Source organism: Spermophilus citellus (genome assembly GCF_964194105.1).
Source record: "Spermophilus citellus genome assembly, contig: SCAFFOLD_503, whole genome shotgun sequence".
NCBI lineage: Eukaryota > Metazoa > Chordata > Mammalia > Rodentia > Sciuridae > Spermophilus > Spermophilus citellus.
The window spans coordinates 65,133-91,758 of record NW_027673108.1 but is presented as its reverse complement, the minus strand read 5'-3'; the positions used below and the strand labels follow the sequence as shown (position 1 = coordinate 91,758).

The 26,626-nt window shown below is 32.2% G+C and overlaps 1 long non-coding RNA gene across 1 annotated transcript; it reads left to right on the top strand.

The window, feature by feature from the left end:
• The first annotated feature begins 321 nt into the window (after positions 1-321).
• LOC308640105 lies at positions 322-25,283 on the top strand. The gene is made up of 3 exons (XR_014020174.1): positions 322-457; positions 21,734-21,860; positions 25,192-25,283. It is a non-coding gene; the product is annotated as an uncharacterized lncRNA (long non-coding RNA).
• Positions 25,284-26,626: the final 1,343 nt, after the last annotated feature.

The window sequence follows — 26,626 nt, the reverse complement described above, 5'->3', positions numbered from 1 at the left end:
CACCCACAGCCTCAGAAGACTCCAGAATTACAGGCATGCACCACTGCACACAGCTTTTGATACTCTCTTTAAAATAATCAGTCACAACTCTAATAATTGAAATTGCATTTACATCACTCTTTTCTAATGCAGTAATATATTACCATCTAAAATATTTTTTGAAACAAATTTATTAGATGACTACTATTTTATTCCCAGAGTTTATTCTGTTACCTCTTTAGGATTGATAAATGGTCTTCTTTCTCTTCTTCCTTCTTCTTAGATACATGTGGTCTCTTGTTATCAAATGGGTCTATGATAAGTGTGTTGAAAATTATAATTCTAAACCTATCATGAATCCCAACATTTCCAAGAGTATTGAGAGCAGAAAAAGAACAATATTCATAACTAATGAATCACTTTCAGTGGAAGGATAGTACCAGTGTCCAAGGTGGAATGCAATCAAGATGCTTCAGTGGTAAGGTGGTGTCAAGGGTAAATTCAGTGTGCATGAGTTGTGTGTACAAGGTAATGATGGCACCTAAAAGATGAAGAAAGTAGTAATTGAGGTGATTCAGAACTCTATAATTGTGGGGAATAATAATAAAAATTCAATAAAAATAGATATTGTTATATCCCTTTGGGTATGCCTCTTTCCTCTGCTGTTCATCTGAATTTGATTCTCTCAAATAAGCTTAGGTGGGTAAAGTGCTTTCTGAATTTTTGTTTTCAGGATTTTGTCAGCTAAGTCTTGTAATGCCCAGTCCTGAACTCACTTTTGTTGCTTTTTTACAACTTATTCTCATCTGCAGAGGCACAAACCCACTTCACTCACTTTGTTCAATGAACTGACTTTTTTCTATCTTTGCAAACAATGTTTGGAATAGTCAGTCTATAGGAGGGTCTTCCATATTGTATAATAAGGTTCTCAGACCCTGTGGAAATTGAGGGTAGTTCCCTGCTGTTTTCCTATCATCTTCCCTGTGAGAAGGCTTATCTATCTTTTGTATTCCACCAACTCAGAAGAGAAGTATTTGTGGTCACAAGCTAAAGAACACTAGAAGCTATAAGATTTGAGAAAATGCAAGTAATAATTTTCTCTTAGAGTTCTATAGGAAGTATGGCTATTTCATCAATTTGATAAAAATTTATATACTCACAGTCATTCACACTGTGAAAGTCTTGTATTTAAATAATGCATAATTGTAAGAAATAATTTTTGGTTATTTCATTCCAATAAGTGACTTAATTTTTTTAGTCATATTAAAAATCAAAAATTACTGAAAATTAAATCTATGTATTCAAATTTCCACAATAATAATGTGATCAGAATTAAGTAGGAATTAAGAGAACATTGAAGAAAGTTGCTATAAAACATGATTGAAACTTCCCTGCCTTTTCTGAGTGTAAGAAACAGGTTGATAAAGCAACGCTAAATTTCTGAATAGTATGTAAGTTTATTTGTGATTCATTTTTCAATACTAGTTTGCAGTGCTGAGGATATAGCTCAGTTGGTAGAGTGCTTGCCTTGCATGCATGAGGCCCTGGGTTCAATCCCCTAGCACACACAAGAGAGAGAGACAGAGAGAGAGAGAGAGAGAGAGAGAGAGAGAGAGAGAGAGAGAGAGAGATACCTGTTTCTTTGTGATGTAACTTATTGGTGTTCTTTGCTAAACCATTCTCTTCATGTTAGATACTCACATGTTCTCTTTGCTTTTAGTTACTTCTGATAACTTCTGCCTTGACTATTATTTTCTTATAAACCTAATAAGGACTCATTTTATTATTTGGAACTAAAAAAACTGATTTTCACAAAAGGAGGCTTTCTACTGTTATATATATACTCTGATCATTCTAGTTTTATATTTTGGAGATTGGCTGTTTTATTTCCAGCTTTTTAACCTACTCAATTTAAATTTGGTCAATTTGTTGGCTAGTTTCCTATCATTTGTTTCATCAAGTGAATGTAGTTTGATCAATTTTATGGTCCCATTCTCTACTTTTCTACCTCATTGATATTGGTTTCTTCAAAGTTTCCCATCAAAGTCTCTGATTGGTGGTGGGGATAACTAGAAACTAAACTCAGGGCTACTGGAGTACTGAGCCGCATACCCAGACCTTTTTTGTATTTGATTCAGTGGCAGGGCCTCACAGATTTGCTTAGTGCCTTGTTGCTGAGGATAGCTTTGAAGTTGAAATCCTCCATCCTCAGTCTCCAGAGTTACTGGGATTCTAGGCTTAAACCACCTTACCCTGCTAGATCTTGCACGTCTTAATTTGATGTCATTTTAAACTTGCAAATACAACTATGTTGCTCTTACAGAAATATATTTCCATTCATTATGCAACTATTATTGTGTTAGCAAATTTTTTTGGGGGGGTAATGTTTCTCTATAATTTTTCTGTTGTACTTACTAAATTAAATATATATCATGTTAATGTCATGTTATTGACAGTGTTTTACAACATTTAATATTTTTGTAGCTATGTAGTAACTAAAAATGAATAAGCTCATATTTCTTCAATCTTATATGACCCCAATGTAGCTAGTTTCAGACACACTTTTTACTTTTTGTACTCAAATTTGTCATTTTATGATGAGTAGGCCAATGACAAAATTTAGTTTCATTCAAAAAATAAATATTTAATTGTATTTATTCAGGTTATCATCACATCTGATAAGCCTATAAAGAAAATAGTAGTGTGACTACTTCATAGGTGATTGTGAGTTGTTTTAGTAATTAATATGTTACCACAGTGTGTCCATTAAAAACAGCTCATAATTTACTCAGCGTACATTCATTAAAATATAATATTTTGAGAGACCTTTAGCATGATAGCATGAAGGTATTCATGAAAGGTTAGCCCAGGAGAACTAGTGAACAGGAAAAAAATTTCAACTATTTATAATTGCTGGTCCAGAAAAGTAGCTCCAGAAAATAGACACGTAAAGGTACAAACAAAAGTATAAAAGGCAATAGAAATACACATTTTCTACTTTCTTAATGGATATTGAAAGCAACATATAAAACTGCATATTTAGAATATGTGTCCCTAGTTCCTCAAAAAGTGGAGAATGGGATAGACAGCAGAATACATCAGTCACTAGAAAGGCAATTTGTAAATCATTGGAAATGTAACTGATGTGACACAGCAACCTGTATACGGGGTAAAGGTGGGAGTTCATAACCCACTTGAATCATTCTGTGAAATATGGTATATTAAGAACTATGTAATGTTTTCAACAACCAACAATAAAATAATAAAAAAAAAGAAAAAAAAAAACTCTAACCTGAAAAATAAAAACAAAATAAAAAAAACCTCTCACTATGTGGTAAGCATTCTTAGTATTCTTCTTTATATTGTTTGACACATATTTTGAGGTTTCTAAAGAAAAACATGTAAAAAATAGAGAGTGTCTTTAGACTGAAGTGTTTAACATTTTTTTTTATTACCCACACACATACATTTGGCTGGGTACAAAAATCCTTGTTTAATTCTACTAATTTGCACATTTTTTTTTTCAGAGTGCAACCAAAAGTTTCAGGATGTGTATCTTCTAGTCTGGCATGTACTTAGTGCCACATTAGTTATTCACCAATGGAAACCAGTCCTCAAAAGGCACTGATTAATTAATTAATTAATTTTTAATTTTACTGTGGAATTGACTTAAGTAAATGTATGGCTCTTTATTTTATTCTTTTTTATTTTTGTTCTTATTTGTACTGGGGATCAAATCTAGCAGTGCTCTATAATTGAGCAAAATCGTCTCTTCCTTAGTTGCCCAATTAGTTTTGTACTTTCATTAGTATCAGGAATTAAACGTAGAGGAACTTAACCACTGAGTTACTTGAAAAACTCTTTTTATTTTTTTTTGGTTAAATTTCTGAGGTTGCCTTTAACCTTGAAAATTACCTGCTTTTTTTCTTCTGAGCTACTGGTGTTGCAGAAGTTCACCATCATAACAAGGAATCCTGTACTTATTTGGTTGGACTCACCATCACAACTTACTAAAATTATAGATGTACACCATCATGCCTGGTGCTTGCTGAGCAAGTTTGAGGTACTGGGTTCAATTCTAAGCATCACATATACTTAAATTCGTAAAAATTAAAAGTCCATCCACAACAAGATACATACTTCACATTTGTTTTTTATTTTATTACTAAATTAATATTTGTTAATAAAACTGGTTATTAAACTCATACTAGTATAATTAGGCTTTATGAAACTGGATAATGAACTAAAAGTAATGTATATGTCCTGGTCTCAGGAGATTACAGTTCATCAGTTATTTACAATATATATCATGTTCCTTTGATTTGCAACTTTTAGTTATCTCCTTCAAATAGAAATTAAAGTAGAGGCTAATAAACTTGTAGGCCATATTTGTTTCACCTAAGTGCTAATTTTGTAATTCAAAGAACTATTAGATAATTAATTCATTTTTAGTAAATTTCAGATATTAGACATTTTAAGGGTTTTGGGGATTGATCCCATTGACACTTTACCAATGAGTCACAGCCTGAGAATTTTCATTTTTAAGACATGCTCTCTCTATGTTGCATAGGACCTCACTAAGTTGTTGAAGTTGGACTCCAAGTTGCAATCCTCCTGACTCAAACTTCATCATTTCTGTGATTACAGTAGTGTTCCACTGCCCCCTACAGTTATTAGATTTTAAGAGAGGACAATTGGAAATAGAATGACCTTGCTTAGTTGGCTTTGTATTTGTAATCATCTGGCCTCGGCCTCCAAAATTGCCAGTTTTACCAATGTATGATAAATTGTGTAATTTTCATCTTTGTGAGTTACTCATATAACTTATGTGTAAATAACATGTCAGGAAACTTTATGCTCAGGATCTTATTTGTCAGCTTTCATTTTGTCTTTTAGTAAATGCCTTGTGACTCCTTTTTCATAAATCTGAGTGTCCCTATGTATAGTTTCTTCTGTCTGAAAACATGGCTATGAGTTATAGATGAGTTTTCTTTGTTTTAATGCAGACTTATTCCTTGCTATGTTAGAGTAAGACCCATGACATATGCAAGAGCATAGGTAAGAGAAATTGCCGACACTGAACTAGAGCAAAAGCAGGAGAGAGGAGCCTGAGGAGCTCAGAGAACTGAGGATTGTGTGAGACTGAGCACACTAATCAGCAGGGAGATCAAGTATATAATCTATATAAAATAAATAGGCAATACAAGAAAGCATATATGTGAAGTATTAGAAGATTCTATTTAATTATGTGAAATTTTTATTCACTCATAAAACAGCAACAATCTATAAAGTATTAGCAGAATGTTAATTAGAACATAACAAATGTTCTCTTTTGCAATAAGAAATATGTATAATACAGTTGAAAATTGGCATTAGATATCTTTTCAAAAAGAGATAAATAGGCAGATATAGCAAGACATGCCTGTAATCCCAGAACTGAGGGCTGAGGCAGGAGGATTATAAATTAGAGGCTAGCCTAATACACTTAGAAAAACTCTCTGCCAAAAAAATCAAAGGGACTAGGGATGTAGTTCAGTGGTAAATGACTCCAGGGTGCCATCTGTGTCCAAAAATACAAAACAGAGAGAAAGAGAGTGAGGGGCTAAGAGAGAGGCAAAGAGAGACAGACAGACAGACAGAGACAAACAGAAAGAAAGAGAGGGAGGGAGGGAGGGAGAGAGAGAGAGAGAGAGAGAGAACACACCAAGATTAAAAATACACATTTTTACGTGGGTTGTGGTAAAACAGTCAAACACCTGCCATGCTTGTGCTAGATCTTGGATTTGATCTCCATTGGTGCATGCACACACACTCTCACAAAAAATGAATATTAATTCATATAAGAATATTAAAAACTTGACAACTTTACAATAGTGGTTGATGTATAGACATAGTTTTTTATATACTTATTACAAATTATAAAGTAACAATGAAAAATTTAAAAAGTCACAGTATATTCACATAAATGTAAGTGGATCCCATAATGAAAACTCAGTGCTTTTTTTTAACAGTAATAAGTTACATTTTTATTTCCCTATTTTACAGGCTTTAATTTTGGCTGCTTTATGAATTCCATAAATTATTTATCTTTTTATTCCTAGAAAGCACATGTGAACTTAAAATTAACTATAAATATTTTCAGGGTGTAATTCTTTATCATTTAGTATATTCACATGTTTACCATCCCTAGCATTTAGTTTCAGAAACTATTTTAGATGAAAAGAAATTAGTGCCCACTAGCAGTTTTTCCTTTTTTTTTTTTTTTTTTCACATAGCTCTAGGCAGTGACTTATATGTGTTTTGGATTCATGAATTTACTTGTGCAAAAAATTAAATATAATATTAATTGTAAATCGCATTACAGTTTCTCTGCTTACTTTCAAATAGCTAAAGGTTTCCATGTACACATTCATTGTAACATTTAGTGCTCTCATGAATCCTACTTGCTCAATATGGCTGGGATAATAACTCAGAGGTAGAGTGCTTTCCTAGGCTGTGTGAGGCCCAGAGTTCAATTTCTAGCAACACCAATATAATATTACTGAGTAACAGTCTACTGTGAGGATTTACATGTTTCCATTTATCTATTTACCTTGCATTGATTTCACATATTGGTTCTTATGAATACTTCAGTAATAAATATTCCTATATGAATGACAGTCTCAATACATTTCCAGTTACTTTTGCTATATTTCAGAAATAAATGCTTCTTCATCTAGTAATTCTTTATTTTACCAAGAAACCATCAATGTAATTTTACTTTTGTATCAGAGAGGCATGGAATTTTCAATATTCTGCATATTTACATTTTTTTCTTTAGCATATTGTTTTATTTTAGGGTATTTTTGCAAATATTTATAATTTTTATTTACATAATATAAAACAGTTGCTTTGGATAGGCAAAAGGAACAAAAGAATAATGTCAAAAATAAACACATAGTTGTTCATTCAAAGGTATAACAAAGACATATTAGAACTGTGGTAGCAGTTCTATGTAATCTGTACTATATACTATGTACTATGAAGTCATCTAGATTTTAGGAATTATCATTGACTTAACAGCTTAAAAAATGTGGGGTCTCTGGGATGTATAACATTTTTTTCAATGGTTTAGTCCCTTATTGTTGGGTAATTATGAAGGGTGCATTTTGGCACTGGAGTATGAGAGCCTAAAAAAGTAATTATTTGGGCTCTGGGCTCAATCAGCCTCTCAATAAGGAGGAAAGTCTACCCTCTAGCCAAGGCTAAAAACTTGGAAAAGATAGGTCTTTGAAAACAAAAAGGAAAACTTGATTATTATGTCTTCACTTTCATTGTGAGGTTATTTTTTGTACAGCAGTTTTTTCAAGTCCAATTTCTTATTTCTTATTTTTACTTTGGAAGCATAAGGAAGACTCCACAGCTGAATCTGATTTATAAATATGTAATTGTTTTCTTCTTAATTTTTTATAGTTTTAGTTCTTATATTCTAGTGTAAAACACATTTTATGTTAAATATTGTACATAATCTCATGTAAAGTCCAACAACATTACTTGAAACAGAAACATGCATTTATATCAATCTACATTAAAGAAGAGACTACTTATTCTCCATTTAATTTTTCTGACACAATTGTCAAAATTAAATTGACCAGAGGTATGGAGTTTACTTATAGACTTCTAGTTTTCTTCCATTGTTGTGTTGTTCAATCTTATTTGTATATATACTACCTGAATATTCAAATAATTATAATGATTAAGGTAATAGGATATGTCAATGTCAGTAAGATATAATATGTAATGACAGAACCTTTTTACTTAATTTTATGAGACATTAAGAAGAACAACTAGTGAAAAATTTGAAGCACAATATTTTTAGAAAAAAAAAACACTTTTTTTTTTTTTTTTTACCTTGGATTGAACCAGAGGCACTTCACCACTAATCCACATCCCCATATCTTTTCATATTTATTTAGAGACAGAACCCCTCAAGGTTGCTTAGAGCCTCACTAAGTTGCTGATGCTAACTTTGAATTTATTATTTTTCTACCTCTACCTCTTGAGACCCTGGGATTTTAGATATGTGCCACCATGTTTTGTTAGTTTTTGTATTTTATAAAGATGAAATATTGTTAACTTGCATTATTGAAAATCATTCTCACTTATTAACAGAAGTGTTAATAATCAGAAAACTTTAGGATAAATGTGGCCTCTTTAGGTAATAGCTGGAACTGAATTTTTATCTGTATACCAGGGATTACTCTTGTGACAAAGGGGGGTTTACGTACCTCAGGTTTCTTTTAGAATTGATTTTTATTTAAATTGTTATTTGTTTTCTACTCATTCATATTTATTTTTTACTCTAACTCATATATGGATTTATCTTATGATATTTAAAATAATTCTTGCAATTAAATTTAAAATAGTGTTCTATCAATGCATATATATCATAATCATCAAATGCATTTCCCAATTATGTCTATTTGAAATCCTTTTGTTTTGACACAAGTTCCATGTAGCTTTATGTTGTCATATATAAAGGCACAGATAATAATCTTATCAGGGAATTCTAGTGTATTCTGTGGTATCTTGTTTAAAAGTGCTGTGTTCTTCTACACTCTTTCATGGGTTTTTAAATTTTCATTTTTAGAACTTTTGGGACACAGATGATGTATTCTTTTTCTAAAATTTCCATAGAATATGTTAATGCCATGCCTGTGGAATGCATTGTAGCATTTTCATATTTCTCACATGGTAAGAAATTAAGAATATATTGTTGATTACTGATTTTTTTTTTTTAAATTGAGACATCAGCCATTACTCAAAATTATTCCAAGTTCTTTTTAGAAGGCTCAGAAGAACACTCTTGAGTATATTATCCCCACTGGTGATGTACACAATATGGATACAGATCCTGCTCTTTTTGGTATGTCTCTGTCCAAAACCTCAGAGAGTAAGCAAATTTGCATGTAGTATGTGGTTTAGTGGAAATCTTTGGGATTTGGAGTCATGCATAGTTGATTCTGGATTCTACCTGGTCCGCTTAATAGCTGTGGATGTACAAACACATTTTTTCCTTCAAATCATTATATAAGCTTCATGTATAAATTAGGGTTGAATGATATAGAGGGCTTGATATCAGCAATTCTTCCTTATTTTCTGCCTTTATAAACTACGTATTGTGTTTTTCATCTTCACCTCTTAAAATGCAGAATCTATTCCTAAGTTTATATAATATTTATTTCTTTTTTTTCTTTCTTTTTTTTTATTGGAGTGGGGGTGGAGTACTGGGAATTGATGTCAGTGGCACTTGGCTATTGAGCCACATCCCCAGCCCTATTTTGTATTTTATTATAGACAGGTTCTCACTGAGTTTCTTAGTTTCTCAACATTGCTGAGGCTCAGTTTAAAGAATGTTTTTAAGAATTCTCCTGCCACAGTCTCCTGAGACACTTGTATTATGTTCAGGCACCCACCACTGTTATTTGCATTTTTTTATTTATTGTGTCTCATAGGAACCAGTAAAGATGAAAGTGAATACTATAGTACCTACACTCAGAAGATCTTGATTTATTTTGATTTTACTTTTCAAATCTTGTTGTGTCCAAAATAACAAGCCAACATTAGTGGAGGAATTATCAAAGCAGAAAATCAAGGTGCTGCTTGTGAGGATGATAGGTAACCCTCTGAAGTTCACCAGCCATCAGCTAACTTTTTCTACCAGAAAAACCCAGATAAGCCCAGCTTAATAAAGCAGCCCAATCAAAATCTAATAAGCTTTAGAGTGAATCCTTCACCATTTATAATTGGAAACCAAGATTCTGTCACATACTTGGAGAAAATTCTGTGGAAAACAGCAGTTGCCTTATTGGCACTGTTTTCCTTTTTCCCTAAGTTAAGTCTGGACCATTATTGAGGTGCTATTAGCTTATGCAGACATGTATACATCAGATTGATGCAAAAACTGTCACAATACCTCATACAAACTGAGGAAACAATATCACAGCCTAGGTAGGCATTAGGTCAAAGGCTAAGTTACAAAATAAGATGTTTGTCTTTAATATATTTAAGTTTTAGAGTCAACGCTGTGAAAAGATATACCAAAATGAGATATCCAACTCTTGGAACTCTCTGTTATGCTATCTGACATCTGAAATGGGAATGAGTCTGTGTCCAGCATCAAATAGAAAAAAAAAATCATTATCTTTTATACCTTGTCTTTTGGTCTTACTTCTCTTTCTGAGGGCAGTGTCACTACTGCTGTTTGGTTTTCTGGAAAGTCATTTATTAGAAAGTGTATTCTCATATCTCTTGTATGGAATGCAGGGGCCCAGGCACTTTGACTCCCTGAGGACAGCGAAGCCATATTCTCAAAATGGAATGAGATCATTATGAATTAAGTTGTGATAGAGCATTAAAATTGAGGGAGTTGTGAGGATGGAGTTCTAAATACATATATATTCTTTATTAGTAATTTTATATTTGTCTCATAATAAGAATACTCTAGATATATTCAGTTTTGTGATTAAAATAAATTTCAACTATGTCTTTTTTTATTTTATACACTAAAATAGTTAAATCTACACCTGTGCCTAACATATTATTTGTAATTGGAGATTAGGGGAGTGCTTCCCAGTTGAGAGCTCTAACTGTCTTTTTAGAAATTAGATCAAGAGACTTTAATAAAAAAAAATATTGCCCATTATATAGTTTTCAGTAATTAATAATATGTATGCATTTAATTCATACATTGATATTATCCTATATAAAAGGCTTAATGTAAATATCCTATTGCCAGGCTAGACTCCATAACTTTTGGATAAACTTGCCTTTTAAAAAACCTGTTGTCTGTACTCAATTATAATCACCTTTAAAATATGAAGTAAATGCACACAAGAACATGCCCATCTTGACTCATTCTTTTTTTTTTTTTCCTTTTTTCTTAATTGGTTGTTCACAACATTACAAAGCTTCTTGACTCATTCTTGCCTCTTTCATTCCTGGAGTTGATGACATCTACTGTTATTAGATAGTAGGCTCAGTGGATTCAGACTAGGAGAGAAGCAGTTTCCAATCATGTGCTCTTGGATGATAATTGTTTAATCCAACATATGATAAGTAAAAAAGCTATGACTTACACTATCTGATCGAGTTTTAATTTCTGGAGCTTGTCATTCCTTCAGATTCATTTTTAGGCTTTCTTCACAGTGCGCAGGAGACTGAGGTTCTGCTTCCACCTAGATAATAAAAAAAATCTACTGGGAAAATGCAAGTCACCCTGAAAGCCGGGCAATATTACTGTGCAAGGTATTGAGACTGTATCTGTACACTGGAAAGGGAGAAGCACTCTGAAATATTGTGTGGAGATTATCTGGAGAGTAGTTGGATGCCCTGCACCTGAAATAAATCTCCTGAGACACCCTTTACTTAAGTCTTTTTTTTTTTTTCCTTTGACTATTGGCAATACTGCTACATGATAATGGGCATGCAGTCATTTCTTTTACTTACTCATTTTAACTCCTTGAATTTATATCCAGAATTAATTTAACCATGTTATATGTTATTTCTGTTTTAAATAGTTCAAGGAGTTTACATTGTTTTCACAAATGACTTTTTTAAACTTACATTTCACCAACAGAGTACAAGGGTTTTCTTTTTTTTCCATATCAATAGTTTCTCGACTCTTTGTTTGGTATTAGATTATTGACAAAACTATTCTCTTTTTTGGGGGGTAGGCACTTAGGATTTAACTCAGAGACACATCCCCTGCCCTATTTTGTATTTTATTTAGAGACAGCATCTAACTGAGTTGCTTTAGTGCCTCACTTTTTCTGAGTCTGGGCATTGAACTCGAGGCCCTCCTACCTCAACTTTCCAAGCTGCCGGGATTACAGGCATGTGCAACTGTGACTGGTGATGAAAGCTACTCTAACACCTGTGTTCAGTATACAATTGTCCACTATTTGACTTGCTTATCAAATATGTCAGAATTGTGGAGTCCAGTTTGTCAAGTATCCACAGAGAGAGTGTGTGGAAACCTTTTCTGGGAATTAACAAACATATGTGCTTTATAACCCCTTATCTGAACTACTGCTTGGGATTTTAGAAGCCCATTTAGATGCTTGGAAACCAATAGTAAACAAATATTTTGTGATCTAGGGGAGATTTGCATATGATCAGTAAGCTTTATTCCCAGAACTTGAGCATAGGGAATGGCTTTTTATTTGTTGTCCTCCGCCTAAGCCTCCTACTTTTCTTTCTCTAGAGTGTTTTCTTATATGTGATGTAACTAGTTTCTTCCATTGAATGGAAGATGTTGAGATATTACATCAGTCAATAAAGAAAAATTTTCCTGCTGGGAAAAAATTGGCTGTCATTGAATTTTTAGAGGGGCAAGCTGAAGACTGGAACTCTTTGTGTGCTGGACACCCATAAATCCATAAACCAAGTTATTTGTGATTTAACTTCTCTGTCCCAATCCCATGGTCTTAAGCCCATGGATGCCCTTGCAAGAAAATTGATAACCATCATTTTTTTTTGTATTCTTATTAGTATTAATATGAGGATCCTTCTTCAGCACAAGCAAAATTAAGATCTATTTCTCTATTTTGGAGTCTCTGTGTTTGATATTTTTTTTATTTTTATTTACTATTTTGGTGCCCAGTTTTAAAATCATGGATTCTTGGGCTGGGGATGTGGCTCAAGAGGCAGTGCGCTGGTCTGGTATGCGTGCGGCCCGGGTTCGATCCTCAGCACCACATATAAACAAAGATGTTGTGTCCGCCAAAAACTAAAAAATAAATGTTAAAATTCTCTCTCTCTCTCTCTCTCTCTCTCTCTCTCTCTCTCTCTGTGTGTGTGTGTGTGTGTGTGTGTGTGTATAGTCTCTCTTTATTCTTTTGAAAACTATCACTACTAGGAGAAGGGAAACATTTGTAACCACAGAAAAAATATCGATAGCCATTAAAAGATGGAATGATTTTCTTCCAGAGTTTCTGAAGGAGTGTGTCTTTGCTAATATTTATTATTAATCCTCTGTCTTGATAATAAAAACATCCATACTACAAAAGAATGAGTTTTTATTATTTTAAGCTGTTATATTTGTGATTATTTCCCTTAGTTGCAATAGGAATCTATGGATTTTTTTGCAAGTTTAATTGACAATGTAACCAAACTCTGAATCCTCCTAAAGTGGTTGGTATCAAATATAAATACTGGTTGTCCAGGTTGTTTATATATATATATATATATATATATATATATATATACTTGCAAGTGTAATTGAAAGCTTCCTAGCATATTTTCAGAAACAGAATGAGCTTGGTAAGGCAAATTCTTCAGTATTTTATTTATTTATTTATTTCCAAGCTGCCAGGGTTACAGGCATACGCAACTGTGACTGGTGATGAAAGCTACTCTAACATCTGTGTTCAGTATACAATTGTCCACTATTTGACTTGTTTATCAAATATGTCAGGGAAGATTGTGGAGTCCAGTTTGTCAAGTATCCACAGAGAGAGTGTGTGGAAAACTTTTCTGGGAATTAACAAATATATGTGCTTTATAACCCCTTATCTGAACTACTGCTTGGGATTTTAGAAGCCCATTTAGATGCTTGCAAATCAATAGTAAACAAATATTTTGTTATCTAGGGGAGATTTGCCTATGATCAGTAAGCTTCATTCCCAGAACTTGAGCATATGGAATGGCTTTTTATTTGGGGTCCTCTGCCTAAGTCTCCTACTTTTCTTTCTCTAGAGTGTTTTCTTATATGTGAGGTAACTGGTTTCTTCTATTGAATGGAAGATGTTGAGATATTACATCAGTCAATAAAGAAAAATTTTCCTGCTGGGAAAAATTGGCTGTCATGGAATTTTTAGAGGGGCAAGCTGAAAACTGGAGCTCTTTGTGTGCTGAACACCCATAAATGCATAAACCAAGTTATTTGTGATTTAACTTCTATGTCCCAATCCCAGGGTCTTAAGCCCATGGAAGCCCTTCGAAGAACATAGATAACTATTATTTTTTTTCTGTATTCTTAGTAGTATTAATGTGAGGATCCTTCTTCAGCACAAGCAAAATTAAGATCTAAAGCACAGAAAACAGTTTAGAGGTAGGGTGTTATATATATGGTCCCAATCTTCCTCTTCTTGGGGTTTCACTAGCTGGTGATAATTCTGTTCCAATTATGTAGCACATTGCCTAAGGCTGGACTGAGATCCCAGCCTACCCTAGCTTTTTAAGATCACCAAAGGGTAGACATTTTCCAAGTTGTACAATTTAGCATTTTTTTTTTAAAGAGAGTGGGGGAGAGAGAGAGAGAAAGAGAGATTTTTAATATTTATTTTTTAGTTCTCGGCGGACACAACATCTTTGTTGGTATGTGGTGCTGAGGATCGAACCCGGGCCGCACGCATGCCAGGCGAGCGCGCTACCGCTTAAGCCACATCCCCAGCCCCAAGTTGTACAATTTATATAAATCTTTCAACTCATTTTTTTTACTTTGCCTAAGAGGAACTTGAAATATATTATTTCCATTTAATGTATTCATTAATGGAAAGTGAGTCAGGAGCTACTACTTATTTGTATTCCCAACATTGCCCTCACTTAATGTATGCCTTTTATCATCCGGCTATTATTGTAATCATGTGTTTTGCAGATGGTACACAAACTACACCAGTGAATTCTGCCCCCAAGTCGATCTTTCTCCAGGTTGGCCATGTCAACCATTCACATATGATGTTGTTCTTGAGGTGTTTAGATTTATGTTGACCTTTCAATTACTATTAAGTATACATAAAATTTTACATACATATACATTCACCTATGGATTTTGTTTTTTTATTATTGTAAAATAAGTTGTTCTTTAAATTCAGAATTTTCAGGTTGCTGGTTTCAAATATAACATATAACATTCCAGATGAATTTTAGAATTTTTTCTCTGGTCACTTCTCTCATTAAAAGTAAAATATGCTAATATTTTAATGAAGTGATATTGTAGATTTAGGGGAAATTTTACATCTTGGTAATGATGAGTTTTATCATGTACACAATGATGTGTATAATAAAGTCTTTTATGTTCTTTTGTATATTTTTATTTTCTCAAACTCTACATATTTTTATACATGCATGAATGCAAAATAACACATGTATGTGACATCTACATAAAATTATGTGATGACTCACATATTTGTCAAACTGGATGTATTATGATGAAAATGGGTTTTTAAAATCATTTTCTCACTGTATTCCCTTTGCCTTTCTAACACTATTCTTTTTATATCTTTCTCAATGTACATTGCCTTTTCTCCATGTCCTGGATTTCAGCTGTTTGTACCAATACGGCCATATCCTTATATGTTATCATGGTTCAGATATGCAGTGATTTTAGTAAGCATATGCTTCTGCTGGGGAATAGACATATATTTTCAATACCCCTTTCCTAAAAGAAATAACAATTTTTACTCTCTCTTTAGTTCCTTAGAATTTACTTGCTCCATGTTTTTACTTATACTATTTAATTTTTGTGCCACAGATATGATTTTAATTGCCATTTTCAAATTTCTAAAGCTATTGAGCTATTTTTTTTTATTTATTGAACAGTATGTTTCCTTTTAAAAGGTGGCTATTGATCTCTTCCCTTCCTTTTATTGGCACCGAGCATTGAATTCAGGGGCACTTAACCCCTGAACAACATCCTAGATTTTTAAAAATATTTTCTTTTGATACATGGTCTCACTTGATTGCTTAGGCCCTTACTAAACTTCTGAGACTGGATTTGGACTCACAATTCTCTTTCCTGAGTATCCTGAGCTGCTGGGAGTATAAAAATCTGCCACCAATCATAGCTCTTACTTTCTCTATTTTGGAGTCTCTGTGTTTATATTCTTTCTATTTTTATTTACTATTTTGCTGCCCAGTTTTAAAATCAGGGATTCTTAACTACTGTACAACATCCCCTAATATTTTTATTTTATTTTTTAAGTTTTAGACAGGGTCTCTAATTTGCTATGGGCTTGGATGTGTTTCTAAGGCTTGGGATCCTCTTTCCCTAGCTTCTGTTACTCCTTTTTTTATATGTGAGGCATACATTTTGTCATATGTGAGGCAATTAGTTTTTTCCCCAATTTGTTACTTCAGTTTGTACCCTTTAATGGTATCATATTATAAATATGATTTGCATTTAAGTATTTTCCTGTTTTGTTATAAAGGTATCATTTAGGGGCTGGGGATGTGGCTCAAGCCATAGCGTGCTCACCTGGCATCCGTGGGGTGCTTGGTTTGATCCTCAGCACCACATAAAAAAATAAAATAAAGATGTTTTTTCCTCCAAAAACTGAAAAATAAATATTAAAAAATTCTCTCTCTCTCTCTCTCTCTCTCTCTCTCTCTCTCTCTCTCTCTCAAAAAATAAATAAAGGTATCATTTAACTTTGAAAATAAACAACCATATTTCTGTCTCTTAATGTTATTATTATTTAATATTCTTCATGATTAAAAAAGGTGTGTCATACTACTCAGACACATTCACAGCCATTTCTAAAGTTTATTTTGAGTAAGCATCTCACTAAGATGCTTAAGCTGATCTTAATTTTGCAGTATTTCTTTTTCTTCCAAGTAGCTGGTATTACAATCACCAACCATTATGTACACTGTATAAATTTCTTTCTTGTAAAAACTATGGCATATCTTATATTTTTCTTTTATATTAAGGTATATTTTACCAGTGAATGATTTATTAACTAATACCAGGAAATGATACAATGGCATTTTTATTATGCAGATACTGCATTGTTTAAGCAGATTTTTTTGGAAAGTTTATCTTTTTTTTCTCCTTTATGGTAGTTCTGTTTCTGTTATATCATTGTCTAAATGGCCAGAGTCTTCTGAAGTATTCTGTCTTTAGTTCCACAGGGCTAATAACTCACCTCATCATGATATCTATATTGATTGCTATAATGTTAAATCCAATAGTCATATGTAGCACAATGTTTTCACTAATGATGGACTTTATGTACTCTAATGGCTAAATTATAACCTAGGTGTGTAGTGGTATATACCATGTAGAATTAAGTAAGTACCCTGCATCATTAGTAAAATAACAGAATCACCTTATGGTGCATTTTCTATAATGTATCCACATAATGAAATGAGACATCATTATATTTACCATACATTTTACAAGTATATAATATATAAATATAAAAATTTTACTTATAAAATTTACCAGAGCTCTTTTAATTTTAGTTGTGTTCTCAATGCAACATTTGGAATTACTGATACTTTCTATGCTATATTCAGTGTTAATACGTTCAAGTATTACTCCTTTGTTAGTATTTTCCCTATACACTTTACCTATAAAAATTGCCTTTCTCAAAATATTGAGACTGATATTTAGTGAATGAATTCTTTTATTTTGAATTAATCATTTAATAGTGTAATTTCAGGTACCCTAATTTTTTTGTCTCCCTTATGCTCTTCCCCACCAACTTTTATGAAATTAATTTGATTATATTTAACAATGTAAATACTTGACCGGCATCACAGTCTACCGATCAATGAATTATTACAAGTGGAACATACTATGTGACTACTGTTTCTATTAAGAAATAGAACATTATTGATGCTACGTAGAACAGCTTCGTGTCCTCTTGTTTTCACTATACACTCCAGTCACCCTAGTGGTAACTTCAACTTTTTTGTTTCAACTAGTTATTTTAAAGTATTATTCTTTAAACAAACAAACAAACAAAAAACAATTGGGACCATTTATTTATTTTGTTAATTGTACAAGAATTGAGTAAAATATGTATCTCATTGTGTAGGAAACAAAATCTTACACCAATTATGCCTGAAGTTTTTTGGTAGAGCAAATAGGAGGGTGATCCAGGAGTCAAAAAAAGAGGGGTAGCTCAAAATATCAGGGATGGAGCATGAAGAGTTCAGTTATGAGAAGTTATCTGAGTATAAGGATTGTGGGATGGTTTGAAGAAGAAGAAGAAAAAAGATTAGGTATGAGTTACTGGAGACAATCTGAGGGAGCTCAGACGGAATAGGTTCAGAAGTAGAGGACCAGCAGATTTAAATTGGATGAGCAGTGCCTGGAGAGGGATAAATTTGAAGTCTTTAAAGAAAATGAGAGTGACGTTTCTGGTAAAGCTCTAAGAGCAGGAAGCCAGGTGTGTGGCATACTTGTTTGATTACAGCATTCTGGTTTTTAGGAATGTCCAAATATGAGGCCACTGGGGTAAGTATCCTGCTGCCACAATATTTCCTGTCTTCTTCCCCATGGGATCAACCTCTTTTCTCATCTAATACACAGTTAGCAGTTTCTTCATCCTCCTTAGATCCATTCTTTTAGTCCTTCACCTTTCTTCTACTTGTTCCAATTTGCTTTTTCTTTCATTGTGTCCACATTCAGATCCTTGATTCTCAAGGATGCCACATACCTTATGCTTTACTCTGACATTGTTGTGGGACTGGGCATGGGCTCATGGGAATCTTGGTAACCAGGGCTCTGACTTAGACAGTGAAAGATGGCTGCAGAAGCAGTGTATTTTCATGATGAAAACAGCAGTGGCAGTAACCTGTTGGAAAATTCACAATATTTTGGTGTCCAAGAGTAGAACTGATGACTCATTGAGGTATACCTATGTAGGCAGTACCAAATCAATTTTCCACAAGGCTTGTAATTTCAGTTATTTTTTTTGCCTTTCTATTTCATGTTCTCCTTCCAGATTGATATGCAATAGTGAATTTTCTTTTTGTAAACTTGTCTCTATAGTCATGATTTATACTCCTTTTTGTAAATTTATGTAATGGTTTAATATTTCCTCTTTAATTAAGTGAATTTAGAAATATTTTGACTGTAACATACTCTTTTGGTATGCCTTCTTTTCCTCACAAATATAAACCACTTTCATTCTGTCATATCAACTTTTTGCTACATATGTACTTTGCAAGTATTTTCTCTCACTTTATATTTTATCTTGGATACCTGAGTGTTCCTTATCTACAATATTAAAATTTGGCCTTCACATACATAAATCCATGAAAATAAACAGGAAAGGGTCTTAAAAATTGAGTGATATAGGTCACTGATATAGTTTCTCTTTTCCCAGTATTCAAATAAGTACCATGCACATTCATTTTAAGAGGATTACCAAGGACAGGCAGAAAGTATAAATAGAGTATTAGTTGGAATAGTTCAAAGCTCCATGTAATTGAGTGGGTTTACAGGGTTTCAAGAAAAAATAAGTAAATCTTCCACTCTGTACACAGCTATGTCCTCTGCTCTGCATCTGGAGACAGTGTATGATGTCACATTTTAATCTGTCATAGTCAGTTTTGTGCATAATTAACCTGTCTTGCTACTTTCTCCTGGATCATTGTCCCCTCTCTTCCTTCATCCACTGTGCATGAAATTTTATTTTTTGTGATTCTGTCAAATACTCTGTGCAAGAATAAAAATAAGCTCAATGGAGGATCTAACATCTATGTTGCTATAGTTCTGATTCTATGAGGCTTGAATGTTGTAACTTGTTATGACAGCACCATTCTCTCTCTCTCTCTCTCTCTCTCTCTCTCTCTCTCTCTCTCTCTCTCTCTGTGTGTGTGTGTGTGTGTGTGTGTGTGTGTGTGTGTGTGTGTGTTTGTGTAGTCTCTCTTTATTCTTTTGAAGGCTGTATCACTACTAGGAGAATGGAAACATTTGTAACCACAGAAAGAATACAATAGCCATTAAAAGCTGGAATGATTTTCTTCCAGAGTTTCTGAAGGAGTGTGTCTTTGCTAAAATTTGTTATTAATCCTCTGTCTTGATAATAAAAACATCCATAAGTATAAAAAATGAGTTTTTTATTATTTTAAGCTGTTATATTTGTGATTATTTCCTTTAGTAGCAATAGGAATCTAGGGACTTTTTTTGCAAGTTTAATTGACAATGTAACCAAACTGAATTCTCCAAAAGTGGTAGGTATCAAATATAAATACTGGTTGTCCAGGTTGTTTATATATATTTGCAAGTTTAATTGAAAGCTGCCTAGCATATTTTCAGAAACAGAATGAGCTTGGTAAGGCAAATTCTTCAGCATTTCATTTATTGATTTATTTATTTATCTATCTATTTATTTATTTAATATCTTACCTGCTGCTTACTGCAGATGTGACTCGATCTTTTATATAACTTCTCATTACTTATTCTTTATAAAATATTTTGTTCTAAAATACTTTTTAATATATTTTATTTTTTGCAGTGTTCAAAAGTGTAGGGCTGATTCTGACAAACTTCCTGAAAATATGTTTTTATTTTTAAAAATTGGAGGAATTCTTTATTGCATCTGTCATCTACTTAATTGAGAATAGAAAATTTACCGGTTCATGTTTCTTTCACTTCTTTCACTGAGTGGATGTATTCGTTTCCGTTGGTGGTCTTGTTTTTTTTTTTTTTTTTCTTTTTCTTTTGTTTCTGAATTGTAGATTTTTGAGATTCAAACCAACATTTTTAATATGGTAAAAGTAAGGTATATACCGAGTAGCTTACTTGTGTCTCTTGCTATTTAATTTTGTTTCTTTCCCTAATGAGTTATAACAGAGCTAAGCAACATTGTAAGCCCATTTATCACAATAAAAATAAAATCAAAACTTCTTGAAATGCATTTCAGAGGTAGAGTGACCCTGGATTAAATCTCTAAATTAAAAAAAAAATAATAATAATAATGCTGTTTCAGAAGAAAGACATCACAGATCAGAATGTTAAAGTAACTTCATGTATGTGTTTGTTCACTAGTGATAATTGAGACCCTGGTAAAAGGAGTATTTCCAAGCTGTCAGAGAGGCATTTAGGGTGCAAGAACCTTTCAGAATTTTTTTTTTAATTCCTTAGTATTCTCTCACTTTCTACTTTGAAATGAGTCAAGTGAGGATACAGTTTCACAGTGAGAGTGGTTTTACAAATCTGGGAATATTAAACCTGATATGTCAGTTTCCTTATGAACTGAGAGATTAAGAGTCTATTCACTTAATTTGCTTATTTATTTATTTTTTGTTATAACTTTGTGCCATGTGATTCAAGGTGACCCAAGTACCTAAGTGTTTTGTAATAGTTTGATACTTAAAAACTTTATTCTTTTGTTTAAGAAGTGAGTTGTGATGTTGTGAAAGTAATTTTTTAAATACAGTATAGATTTATGGTATATTTAAACAATGAGCAGATAGACAACTTTAGAGATAAACATTCAAATAATTATGTGGACTGTTGAAAATTTTAGTGTGTTTTTAGTGATCTCTTATGTCTTCTACTCACTAAGGTGACCACCGTCATATGAGTATAGTTATTATTTACAATTTTGCTATGCATATCTCAAGTATCATTGATTTGTTTGGTTGTGCTTCTTTTGAATATTTAATAACTAATTGCAACTATTATTTATCCTTTGGAATTATGTTGGATTTTTTCCCACTTTTTTGCTTCAGTGTTTTGCTTCACATGTGCTGCTCCCTGGGTTTCATTATAACAAAATTATCTACCATTTTTACTGCTTAAAATGAATTATTGGGGCTGGGGATATAGCTCAGTTAGAGTGCTTACCTTTCATGCAAAAGGCCTTGGGCTCAATCCTGGGCACCACAAAAAAAGTATATTATTGAATGGTTGACATCACTACCATTTGTGAAAGCCACCTCTTTTAACTCTCATTAAAATTTGTATGAAATTAAATACTATGTCGTTAACCATATGGTTCGTGTGATATGCATTTCTTCATTTTTATTTCAGGAACCATTGACATTAAGGGATGTGGTCATTGAATTTTCGGAAGAGGAATGGAAATTCCTGGACCCTTCTCAGCAGACTTTATATGGAGATGTGATGTTAGAGATCTGTAAAAACCTACTCTTTATTGGTGAGCCTAAATTTCATTCAGAATTTTTTAATTCAAAATCAATATTTATTTTTGTAACTTTATAGAGTATCCTATGGTAGCTTTTATTCTGCATTAAAAAGTTTGTTTCTTGTTTTTAGTACAAAGATTGGGCATTTGTTTATATAGAAAAGAAAATGTTAAAGATTTTTTTTCTCTTTTTATGTTTAACTTATCTTTTCTAAGTAGTGCTCACAATGTAGAAAATGAAAATGGTTTTTCCTAATGAGGGTAACATTAAAAAGACTTCTTTAGTTTCCTCAAAAATAACAAAATGTGACATATTCCATAAAAAAAAATTGATGTTTCTCTGTAATCTTTGGTCACCATTTGATCTCCAATGAAATAACCTTGGGATTTGAATAGAAAAATGAAAATAGACATATCAAATTGGGTAGAAACCAATGAAGCAAAGAATACAGATAGGAGGTCCAAAATTAAAGAGGAATTCACATTTAAAAATGTTAATTGATAAGCTAAAATTGGACAGAAAATATTTTCTTCAAACAAGTTCTCCTTTATCTTACTTTTTCATCCCTAATGCCATTCCTTTTGGTCTTTATATTTGGCTATAGTAGATATCTCTCAGAAGAATTACCTGTTTTTTTTGGGGGGGGGTGTGAATTACTATTTTACTTAACATACTCTCCTGAATGTTGATCATTGTAGATATTATATAATTTATTATCTTTGAAAAGATTTCTGACTTTTTCATTCCAAATTGCCTTCATGTAGTCATTTGAAATGATACTTGATTGGCTTGCCACATTGGTCTCTTTTGAATGTTGTTTAATGAGAATAGCTCTGTAAATATATTTTGAATTGACCATCAAGTTGAGGGCTAATTGATATACTTTCAATTTTATTACTCATCGCTTTCTCATTTAACCTCATTCCCTTGAATATTGTGGCTTTTATTATTTTATATCAGGAAGCATTTTTATTTTTTATGTGTAGTTATTGATGCAACAAGAATATTCCAAAGAATTGTTCAAATAACTTATTTTGTTTATACAAAAATAATGTTTATTATTTGGTGTTACATATACTTCTTAGATTTGGGGGGATGCTACTGACACTTTTTTTTTTAGAACAGTTGCTTAACCACTGAGCTACATCAAAGATCTTTTTGGGGAAGGGTACTGGAGATTGATCTCAGGGGCACTTGTCCACTGAGCTACATCTCAAGCCCCATTTTTTATTTTACATAGATTTGGTTAGCACCTTGCTGTTGATGAAGCTTGCTTTGAACTCACAATCCTGGTGTTTCAGACTTCCAAGCTGCTTGAATTACAGGTGTATATTTACCCTGCCTAGCTGGCAGCTGTTTTTATATTTTATTTTGTGACAATGATTAGGTAAGTTGCTTAGGGCCTTGCTTACTTGCTGAATTTGGGTTTAAACTAATATTCATAAATTTTGAATATCACTTTCACTTTTGCTTTCCAACTTATTATTTTATGTTACAAAGCAACTTCAATATTTTAATATATTTAACATTTGTTTTGTATTTTTAACCTGATCTCTTTGTAACAATATTCCATACACTATAAAGAAGATTGCCTCTGTAAACCTAGTTAGTTTTTAATGTTTTCTGAAGTTTTTTCACTCTCTGGGTACTAATGCAATGATATTTTTTTTTTATTTGCATTAACTGGGGATTGATGTATCCTACTATTACTGTGTTGGTTTTTATGCTATTGAATTTTTTTCTGTGATTCCTTTCTAGATATTCTACTTTCTATCTCATTTATATAATTATTATCACCTTTGCAATTTGAATGTAATATTTGTTATATCTTTTGTTTTTAGTCATTTTGTAACCTTATATCTTAAGAGAACTTTCTGTAGATTTGCATCTGACATTATTAATATATTTTTATTTTATTTTAATATATTCTTATTAATCACATTTTCTGATTAGTTTTTTCAAATTAGTTCATTTCTACTTAAATTACTGATGAGAAAGAACTTCTGTAGATTTCAAATTTTGTTGATATTTTATAAATTTTTCTACTATGAAAAAAACTGCCTTAATTTGTATTTCATAGATTTTATGGTGATTATTTTATTTTATTCCCTTCAATATTTATTTTATCATTACTTTGGAATTATATAAAAGTACATAGGATCTCATGATGTGCTTAGTGCCTCACAATTGCTGAGTCTGTCTTTGAACTCATTATGCTCCCGCATCATTCTCCCCAGATACTGGGATTATAGTCATGTAACACATCTTTGAGCAGTACCTGTGTATTTTAATTGATTTTAGCCTTTGATATATTTTCTTCCTCAAATTTCTAATTTATGAGACTGTGTGTGTGTGTGTGTGTGTGTGTGTGTGTGGTGCTGGGGACTAAGCCCATCCTTTTGCATGTGAGGCAAGCATTCAAACATGTGAGCTGTGTCCCCAGCCTGAGACATTGTTTTTAAAAGAATATTTTTAGTATATAATTTTTACCTTTTCTGTTGCTATTTTTTTTTCTGATTTTTTTTCAATTTTCTACATTGTTATTTATTTTATTAAACATATTTCAGGTGGTTTTCTGGCATTACTTAGATAATTAACAACATCAATTTTTGAACTCTCACTTACTAGTATTACATTGTTTTTTTGCTTGAGTTGATTATACTCTTTATTGTGTGATCTATTATTTTCATTGGGATTTTTCTATTCAAAATTGGTTCAACTAGATCATTATAGTCATTTTGGAAAATATTTGGAATTACAAAGTAAACAAAAAAAGGTGATGTGCAATGATATATAAATTTAATTCCATGTAACTGGAATGCTGGGACAGTGGAATGCCAGTTTAAAATAAATTTCAGCATCTTTTTTATAAACTGTCTTTTAAAAAAGTATATAGATATATAAATATAGAAATAGATATATAGAAATGCCTGTGGATCTAGTTTGGTGATAGAATACCCCTGTGTTCTCTTATGAAATAATCCCCCCAAAGATAAAAATATAAATAAACAAATAAGAGATATTCATTTCCTGAAATATTTGAGTCACAGATGGAGTTTGAATATGTTGAAGTGAAGGGCTATGATTTCACATTGTTGTAGTAATATTAGTCAGTTTGCATTTTGTCCTCATCTGTGGTGCTATAATTTCTTAAGATAATTTTCAAAGTTCTCAAAGCTTTTGTCATCATATTGTAGTAAATTCTATGTATTTTTTTGAGTAATAATGGCCTTGAATCATACTGTTTTCTGGCTATTCCCCCCCCCACACTTTGATGAAGTTTTATATAATTGAAGAGTTATTCACCATATTAAGTGAAATAACTTCCTATTATTTTTTTAGGTATGACTTCTAATCAAAACCAAGAATTTTCAGGAGAGCAAGAAATAAAATATTTTTTGCAAAACTTGAAAAAGCAAAGGTATGGAAAGCAGGAGAGATAATACTTGGTTTTAAACAAGAAATTGAAATTGAAAGAGAGGGAAGTTCAGAAAATTTGTCTTAATGAATGGAAAAAAACATGAAAATTATTTATGCATAAAATTACAAGTTCATCAGTTTATATTATTACAAACATCTCAAAAGACTGCTCAACTAGTGCCATTTAGTTATTCTTTGGTTAAAACTTTAAATTACATTATTGTAATTGTAAAATTTTTACTACTCAGTAGTTTGTGTAAAACCACTTGCAATGCACAAAATTTTAAATTGCAAAAACATGTATCAAATTACATTTACACAATGTTTACAGGGCATTATGAAGCTGTATCTTAAAAATACCTTTAGAAAAATAAAGACTCAACCAGTTTGCTCAGCTTTTAAATAGGATTAGGATAGAAATAGGCATTTTAATGAAAAAATCTCAAAAAGTTATAAAATGCTTATAATCAGTTATGTTTTTAAAACTTTAGTAATCTCTACATAAGTGCAGGTTAGAGAAAAGTGTACGGATCATTAATTTAAAGTTGCAGCATTCTAATCTGTCTTTTTAATAAAGTAATAAAAGGAGATTTTCTACACAGTATAGACAAATTTTTTAATATTTTAAACACATGCATAGTATTTCTTCTTAAAGAAAAGAATAACATGCAGATTAAGGAAATGCTGCAACAAGCCTTATTAAGACATTTGTGTTGAAAAGAACAATTCAGTAATTAAATGTTTTTACACTGAAAGTTTGGTAGATATTGCTTTTTAAATGCAATAATAATTAAGCAAGAAAAAAAGAAAAAGAGAAGCAGTTAAATCTTTCTAAAACACATCCAATAAGCATACAGCTCATCTGTCATGTATGACAATCGAAACACAGGAAAGTCTCAGGAACTTTTATCACAGTCTCCCGGAAAATCAACAGCCCAAATGGCTTGCAGGAATGCATCACACCCCAAAAGCAGACATGAGGGTCTTGTGAGAATTGTGAAAGGCTTCTAACACTTTTCTGGGATCATGATAAGAGGTAGAAAACATGCCTGGGATAGAAGTAGTAGGGATGGTGTGGGGCAAATGAAGAACAATGAAGGGCTTAAGCTAATAGTATAACCCTTTGAGAAAAGTAAAGCAGCCACAGAGGTGATTTAACACCACCTTTGAATGAGGAATGGCTTACCATGAAACTTCTCCTCTGTAAGAAAAAAAAAAGAAAAAAGAAAAAAGATCTATAATGTCTTTGTCATTTCATGATTCTGTCTACCATTGAAGAAGCCCACTTTTGTAGAAACTTCTCCCTGAAACTTGATAGTTTGAGTCAAAGGTGCTTGTAAATATTTATATATCATTT